The sequence below is a fragment of the Falco rusticolus genome, chromosome Z (assembly GCF_015220075.1).
Source record: "Falco rusticolus isolate bFalRus1 chromosome Z, bFalRus1.pri, whole genome shotgun sequence".
Lineage (NCBI taxonomy): Eukaryota > Metazoa > Chordata > Aves > Falconiformes > Falconidae > Falco > Falco rusticolus.
The window spans coordinates 14035701-14044494 of NC_051210.1; positions in this window are offsets into that span (position 1 = coordinate 14035701).

Consider the following 8794-nt stretch of genomic DNA (forward strand, 5'->3'; position numbering starts at 1 on the left):
GTCCTGCAGCCTCTTTTCCCCCATTTGACTTGCCGTGCACCTGACTTGACACCAGCATGCAGGAAATACCTGTTGCTCTGTCACTGTGACAAAGGTGGCTTCCATCTGTGTATCTTCTTTGGCTTTACAGATTCCCAGTGTGTTTCAGGATCATTGATCTTATGAAAGACCAAATATGCAGCTGTACCACCTAAACCTCCAAATCGCAGTTCAGTAACTTCTCTTTCCATAAATTGTCCCATTGATCTTAGTAACCAGTCAACACAGACTGAGCAGTGCAGCGCTTGAAATTTATAGTGTCCCAGTCAAAGAAAAAATAATAACTCTCATAAAATATATGCAGTAAATATGTGATTATATTTGAATAGAGATATATATTTTGCATTTGCTAATGTTACTGTTTGCCTAAGAATCATGTGGAAATCAGTATGGTTTCAAAAATTCCATTTAAAAACTTGCCTAAATTTTCACACACCAGAATTGCTTGCTTCATCAATCTGTAGTAGAAATTTCATGAAGAATAGTTTAAAAATTAAAAATTAGATTAGAATTTTAATATGATATTGAGACAAGTTGATCCAGATATATCATTCAAAATAATTCATCTACCCTTCTTTTCTATCAACAGAAGACAACCCAGGTGCTCCCTTTTTAACATAAATTTACAAAGACATTGATATAACTCGAAAAATATCACCATATACGGCAAGACTCACCACTGTGCCTTTGGAATCCACCACAGCAGATACCTGAATGCTGGAAAGTGTAAGGTGTTCTGCCACTGCTCAGTTCTGTCCACATGGGCAGTCAGGCAGTCAGACAGTCAGACCAGAGTTGACTTTCTTAACCTTTAAAATAATTCCTGCTAACAGTGAAGAAAAAGACAAGTAAATTCTTATTTTATTACATTACTATGTTCTTAGGAGCCAGCAAATAGTCAAGTGGACTTGTGAGGAAGCTCACTGTATTAATGACCTTAAGATGATTGGGATTGTGGTCGTGCAAGGTACAGCTACAGCTTTATAAAGAGAGGGGAGAAGGAAGAGATCAGCTTTAACTCCTGAAAAGGTTTTATATACTTTGAAGGGTTTCTACAAAGTTGCACAGAGAAATTTACATAAGCTGAGGGTCTGTTCCAATTTTCTACTGAAACTACCATGCTAGTTTTACATCAGAAAGGATCGACTTATAGCAGACCACTGACAAATAAGCCAAACAAGCATGTTCATATCATATGTACAGTGAATCTTGTGGGGGGAAAAACCAGCCATCTACAATACACACGCAAGCTACCACTGACTCAGGTCCTACATATTCCTTACTAACTACTGCCTTCTTTGCTCAAGCAAGCTTTCTCAAATGTTTGCAGGCAAATTAAAAACCTTGGGCAATGCATGGACACTGAACACATCAGGAAGGCAAAGAAATTCCTATCTTCAGGTTTCAATGATGGGTAAGCAAAAGACTCTTTTCCAGGATCTTTTGTCCCATACTTACTGTACCAAAGAAGTACTGTCCCTATTAAGAAAGCCTGATAGAAATCCAGTATGCAGAAATTCAACACGAGCTTATCAGAATTTCATTTTCATTCTTTGGTCTTCCAGGGAGAAATAACCTAATTTTTTTGTTCAAATTACAATAGCTGGACATGGACTGCTCCTGTTAATTATATAAATCTTGGAATAGTCTTTCTACCAAAACGCTAAGTGTTGCCATTCTTACAGCATACTGTAATGAAAAAGACTAATCTAAATATCTTGCAAAATTCTGGGCCAGATAGAAGAACAATTTTCAGGTAGTTTAGGTGTTGGGTATGGCACAACTTCAATTTTGTAAGCATCTAGAAACTTCTAGAAAGGCTATAACAATGGGATAAAATAATCTTATGCATAATTTATGTGTGTGTTACCTATTAACACCAAGTTCTGACCCCAAAAACAACACAAAATTCCCCTGAGAGATTTCTTCTGGGAAACCAATGATATTTTGCATTTATTTCCAAAGGTATTTTGGCTTACATTTTACATTATTTTGTGGCATTTCTTTCTGACTCTGAGAAATGTTTCCTTCCTTATTGAAAATTATTCAAATTAACAAAGAATCCAAAGTATGGAGCTTATACAAATGCATGTATTTATGTAAAGTTGGGTTTAATCATTTAGTGATTCATCCAGGTTCCTCTAAACTGCCTTCCAAAGCAGCTTTAATACCAAAAAGGAAAGAAATAGCAATGCTATGGTCCTAATGGCAAAGTCATTTGCAGTGATCAACTACCATTCATAGGGATTTGATGAAAAATGACTTATAAATGGTGATTTCATCAAGAAGATAAAGTACTCATAGTTACATTTTGACATGCAGAAAAAATTGCAATATGATTATGGTTTCTATAATGCTTACCCAAGTTTCTGAAGCAGACTTCTAGATTCCTGTTCTGCACAATTTCCTCCACATACTAGATACATTTTGCACATTTAGAAATACATTATCTGTATATTCTTTGCTATCAAACAAAACAAGTGTGTCAAGCCAAACACTGAAACTACATGTAATGTGGCTTATTCTTCTTTACTAGCAAAAAGCTAAATAAATAATAATAAAAAAAAATATCACCAAAGTCATGGGCAGTCACATGCATTTAAATGTTGAGGGAAGAGGTAAATTGGGCTGACTGGTACATGAGAGACTAAGTTCTTAGCAATTCAACTATCAAAGTTACGCTAGAAGTGAGCCTGCTTTGTGATTTCCCGAAACACCAAGTAGTTAAAGGATTAACCATCCTTGATGCTGTGTATTCTACAGTCAGGAAGAGATGTATGAATGCAGCACACTACAGTATCAGATCCTTAGCTTCTCAGTCAGCCTAGAAAAAGGCTGTGGGTGTGAAGGAAAGGAAAATAATCAAAAAATAATGTTGAAATGAATGTTTTTCAAACATAAAAAACGACTATTGCTTGCAGTATATCTGAAATCAGAAACAGAATATAACTTTTTCCCCATCTAATAAACTCCCTGAAAAAGATCTGGTTACTTGTTAAACCCTGTTAGTTATCACCTTACTGTATGATAAATATATATGATCCTGTAAGCTGTGATGAAGGTAAACAAAAGGGACAAAGGAAAAGGAGAGAGGTACCAAAGAGATCAATGATGTGATGGTTCTGTGCAGCATACTAGATTTTTTGAAAACTTTTATTACTGCAGGCAAAGTCAGTTCAAACACTTCAAATATTTTGCACATAAGGAAAGGTCAGTCTGCACCCAAACAAAAAAAAATATTAAGACATTATCTTCATTCATCAACTGCTCCGAAGAAAGTAGGCATATCAACAGAAACTTGACATTTCATGGATTTTACAGTGGGTTTAAGACGTTGTCAGGAATGGCAGCTGGATGAAACTAACTCAGTGCAACTTTGTTTTTCTTCATTTCTATCCATAGTGACTTAGAAGAGAATGATTTTTCTTCAAGAATACACCACAGGGAAATTTGACATCAAGTCCCAGTTTCGTAACAGGCTTTCTGAGTGAACTTTAAACAATTACATCTCTTCACAGTTTATTCCTTAATTAGTAGGATCATTAGTACTTCCATTGTCTACATTATTTAAACACCATCAAGAGAATTGAATCTGAGCAGGGCTATCATTTTGTTTGGTGTAACCACAGCATAAACAAGCCACCTCTGTCAAGTAGCCTGCATGTGGGCTAAGTCCTTTGAAGAAGGTCTAGGATGAGCACACAAAAATGGGCTTTATTTGTTCTTACACATGCATGCCTACTTTTTTGCTAACTTCGAAGCAGAGAGAAAGCACTTTTCAGTCATAGTGATTGATTAGCGTTGCCCTTCAGCTAGGCTCTGAACAGGACATTTTTTGTGGGTGTGTGAGTGGCATCACTAGCCTGATCAGACTTGCATTAAAAAGAGTGAGAAACAGTGAGAGGAAAAGGAGAGAGAAAGTAGAAAACAGTAAAATATTTGTTGACTGCATTATGAAATTGATCTATCAGGTAGTAAGTTTTCGTTCACAAAAAAAAAAAAAAAAAAAGGAAAAAAAAACCACAAAAAACTTTGCCAGTGTAGTACCTGGCCCTCAGAACATAGGAAATCTGCTGCTGCCTGACTTCAAAAGCAACAGATAATTCACAAATGTGCCAGTGTTGACAGTAATTTAGTGGACACCATCTGGCATAGGCGTCACAGCTCAGTCTTGCAGAAACTGGGTTGTAAATCTTAAAGCTGTGAGGTACCATAGGGAGCCATCACTGTTCTGTCATGAAAGAAAGAAAACAAAAACCATGGTCAGATGAAACCACCACAGATGCTGTTTTGTCTTCTCCAAGTCTGGGGAAAGAAATGTTCTTTCTTTCTCCGAGGGATTTTTGCTTATAAAAATGGTCTTTTTAACAGCACTCTTAATACAATTGTGGGAGCTGTATGCTCCCTTCTTCATAACTAGCAGCAGAAGGGAGGAACAGCAAGTTTTTGGTGTGAACTAGACTTACTGAGTTCATGCACAGATGTGCTCAGTCAGTGCGTTGATGTACATGAAGGCACAACACCATATCCTGCAATAGATATAATTTCCATGGATCTGAAGCAATTAAACCTAGTGCATTTAGAAAAGGGAGCACTAGAACATAGATTTAGCTTTTCTACTCCTCTTCAGGGCACATAATTATTTGTTATGAAGTTACTAATATGTGGTACAATTTATGCAAATTCACACATAGTAACAATACTTAGACTACTATGCCAAAGACGCATGACAACACAGCCTTGCACTGCTACAGAACTGCCCTTTTGACCCATGGTCTAGCACCATAAACTCTAAAGACACAGATAGAAATTAACCTTTGGTTCTTTGTAGTACTCCAATCCCACCTTCCTACAGAATTTAAAAGGCAACTGCCTTTCCATATGCATCTTCTGAAATTTGTCACTTTCTCATAGTGGGGCATCGGAAGCCAAAACTGCATAAAGACATATCCTAATATGGTAGCCAGAAGTCCACTTCAGAGAAGCTGGATTTTAAAGAAATTTTATCTTCACAATCTTCAGCTGAAGTTGCAGATTTAATTATTAACACTTTGAAAAAAGGCCCAGACTGTAATATAAGTGCACAAGGAAATTACAACCAACAGTAGGTCTCAGTGTATCTACTGCAACTGTTGCTATTTAAGCACAGAATGGAGTTTCAGGCATATCACAAGCTCTCATTACCTATTGGTTAACATTCAAGATGAGGAAAGATGATAATATTTCAGATTATTTGAAGAATATATTCATGAATTGAACACCTGCACAAAAACTGAGGAAACACATCCATGCTCCTGATGGGATGGACCCTCAGCCACTTTAAGCAGAAAGGGAACCCACACTAGAAGAAAAGATTTCATGCTTAAGTCAGTTTTCCAGCTTCCTGAAGACTTGCTTGGAAAAATTATCTTCTTGCTCTGAGCATCTTTGCTGCACCTGTCAAATGCATAAATCTTCCTTGCTGCCACTACTTGTCTGCTGTCTGCCTTCAGATTGTAAGCTTTTCAGGGCACAGCCTAGCACCTTCTGCATATTTATACCCTGAGGAGACTCCAGCCATTGCGTCCTGCCTCTCTGTCACACTACTGTTGGAGCAAGTGCTGTTCTTTTGATAAATAATACATCAGGACTTTCTGCAGGTCTTCATCACAGCAGGGGAAGGTACCTGGTGGACACTTCAAGGACATAGCAAAGCAGTTCCTGAGCAGTGGCTGGTCTAGAAAACAATAAACACAGGTTAGATGTAAGAATCCCAGTGTGGTAGAGGAGAGCATTGCAGGTTATTACAAGAGTTATTAAACCCCCCCGACGGTATACTACAAGCTAAAGTCCGTTGTGAACTAAAAATCCATCCAAATTATACAGACCAAAATCAGAATTTAAATGAAAACAAATAGCTCGGCCTCATTGTATTAAGAGCCAGCAAAAACGATGCTCTGCTCAGAGCACTGTATCTCCATGCTTTACCTTAATCCACACTCATTAGGCTACCCACTTGTCAGTGGCTTGTTACCTGGATACTGTAGGAAAATAGGGTCTTCATAACCATAGGTTTTGTGGGTTTTTGTGGAGTGACTAAAGTACATTGTATAAACAAATAAAGTAGCATTCTATTGTCTACTTATGGATAAACAGTGTTTGTTTACAGCACACAGACTTTAATTCAGACAGTCACACAGACGGCATACTTTGGCCACTCATATTTGTTTCTTTCTACTTTTTACCCCCGCTCCATGTTACAAAATTGACACCACTTCTGTGAAAGCAAAAAATCCCTAAACCTATCATCTATATTACAAGAGGTGGGGCCTGAGGGCTGGCTTGTTTTACTAGAGCAGTACTAGAGAAGCTAGAAGGAATATAAGAAAGGCCAGTGCTGGCAAGTTTGGTACTGACCATAGTCCACAATAAATGTCACTAGCCATATTCAACCTCAGAGCAACATGCAACAGTACACAAGCACTTTGGATCCTTTACTTTTTTTAAAATATTCTGGCTTCATGCTAACAGTCTAACCCTGTTAACTTCTGGGTTTTCTTAATGGCCTTACTTATGTGGAAATTACTAGGCACCTCCTGGAGCTATATCTTCAGGCTAATGAATTCTCCAGAGCTGCTGAGGTTTTTCTCTCTACAAAGAATTCAGAAAAAAAAGGTTGTTTAAACTGCAAAGTACTACTGCCACTTTGGTTTATGTCAGCTGGCTTCATATTCACATTAGGCTCATACAAACCAGAGGACAGCACTAGGACTCAGGCATGATTGCGCTTGCAGGACACGGACATTTACCCACAGTTTACCCAATGTTCAACAACCTGAGACCCTCTTCCTGGATGGCTCCTAGTCAATAAGGTAACAAAGATAACCACCATAAATCAGCAATGATTTCCAATGCCAACACAACTATTATGCAGAGATATACAAAAGAATAACCCATATTAAAACTGAAGAACAGACCATTGTTTGCAAGCTAGAATAAATCCTTCCTGCTACAAACCATCTGTTCCACACATGAATATTTTTAGAAGCTTCTTAAAGTGTTCACTGCTGTACTGATAGTGACAAATTTTACAGCTGCTTCGTGGGACTAAGGTAGAGTTTTTCCTTCTCTCTGCTTTGAAAAGAGAGTAATGCCTGTACACTGATGTGGATGAGAACTGAAGCCTGAGGTGATAAATGGGGAAACCTGCTTTAGCACAAAGGTATGAGATGCAGAGCTGCTTCCTCAAGAGCAGGGGTCCTCAAACTTTTTAGCCAGGGGGCTGTCACGCAGATGCAGCGGCAGGCAGTCATCTGCGGCTGCTTGGTTTCCCCCCCAGCCCCCAGCGGGGGGGGCGGGGCGGTCTGTAAATACCAGGGGCGGATTGAGGACCCTCGGGGGTGGTCGTATCTGGCCCACGGGCCATAGTCTGAGGACCCCTGCTCGAGAGGATTCCTCCTCCAGCAACTTGACAACTTCTACACCAACATGATCAATGCAAAGACATGGGAAATTTACCATGAAATAGAAAAAATGACATCTTTCGGAAATGTAGCAAGTACAGAAGTCACACAATAAGGGAGGACTTGAAACAGGAAACAGCAAGTAGATGCAAACATATTTCAGCTGTAGAAGGAAGACACATATTCATCACCTGATTCAATGTCACACATAGGGAAGTAGTGCTGCCTTTAGTAGTGGCAATTTATTCAGGGATCTGGGAGCTCATTCCACCATGAAAGCTCATTTTGGACATTGCTCCTACAGCAGGTGGCCATATTTCAAGCTTTGCTATGCAGGAAAGGTCATCTTTACATAGGGAAGGTGGGATATGCTATCATGACTTCTGCTGTTTCAGTGCTAAACATCAGTAGCAACAATATTAGAAGGCAAAGCAGCTCTTCCACAGCACAGACAAGTTATACGACATAACAGCCACAGGACCAAGTGGCATGAGACCCGAGATGCTTTTTATCAAAGATACAGGTTGGGGAAGAAACTAAATGAGTATCAAAGAACTAACTACTTTAGCACTGATACCTGCAAATGACCAAACTCTACAAAGACAATGGGACCACCAGCAAATGGAGTTCTTTCAGGCCTTAAAACGGCCTGAAACTGGAAGTGATATTATGACTTTTATTAGGGAAAGAACCATGTGCCTCCCATGAGAGAAGCCACAAACTGCAGGAAGAAATTTAGTCCTTGTCCACAACAACAACAAAGGCTTTTGAGTAATGGAAATTAATTTTCCTTGACTGCACAAAAATCATTGAAAGGAACAGCAGACATACATACATGTGAAATCCTATGCAAAAAAGCCCTTTTAGTAAAACAATGTCTTTATAGATCCAGGTCTGCCAAGTACAAAAAGCTTAATTTCTCTAAGTTGATAAAAACATGAACCTATAATTAGAAGAAGCTATTTTCTTTCTCTTCACCAAACTTCATAAGTTAGGCCATGAATCATAAAGGACTCATTCACACAAACAAATATAACGTGTCCAAGCTGCTTGCCAGCAGCTGCTTACCACCAACTCCAAACAATGCTTGAGAGGACGCCCTGCATGGTGGTAGAAGATGCAGGGAGAATCTTACTCAGGAAGGGGGAAAAGAGAAGCAGATCTGGATATGTTAGGAAACAAACCATTGTGTGAATGTGAAGTCTTATGACAAAGCCCTTATCCATATCTACCCCTGTGACTGAGGGTGCACATGTAGCAGACTGACTTAGGAAAGAAGACCACAAAATACCAGTTATGGAAAGTCATGTTCA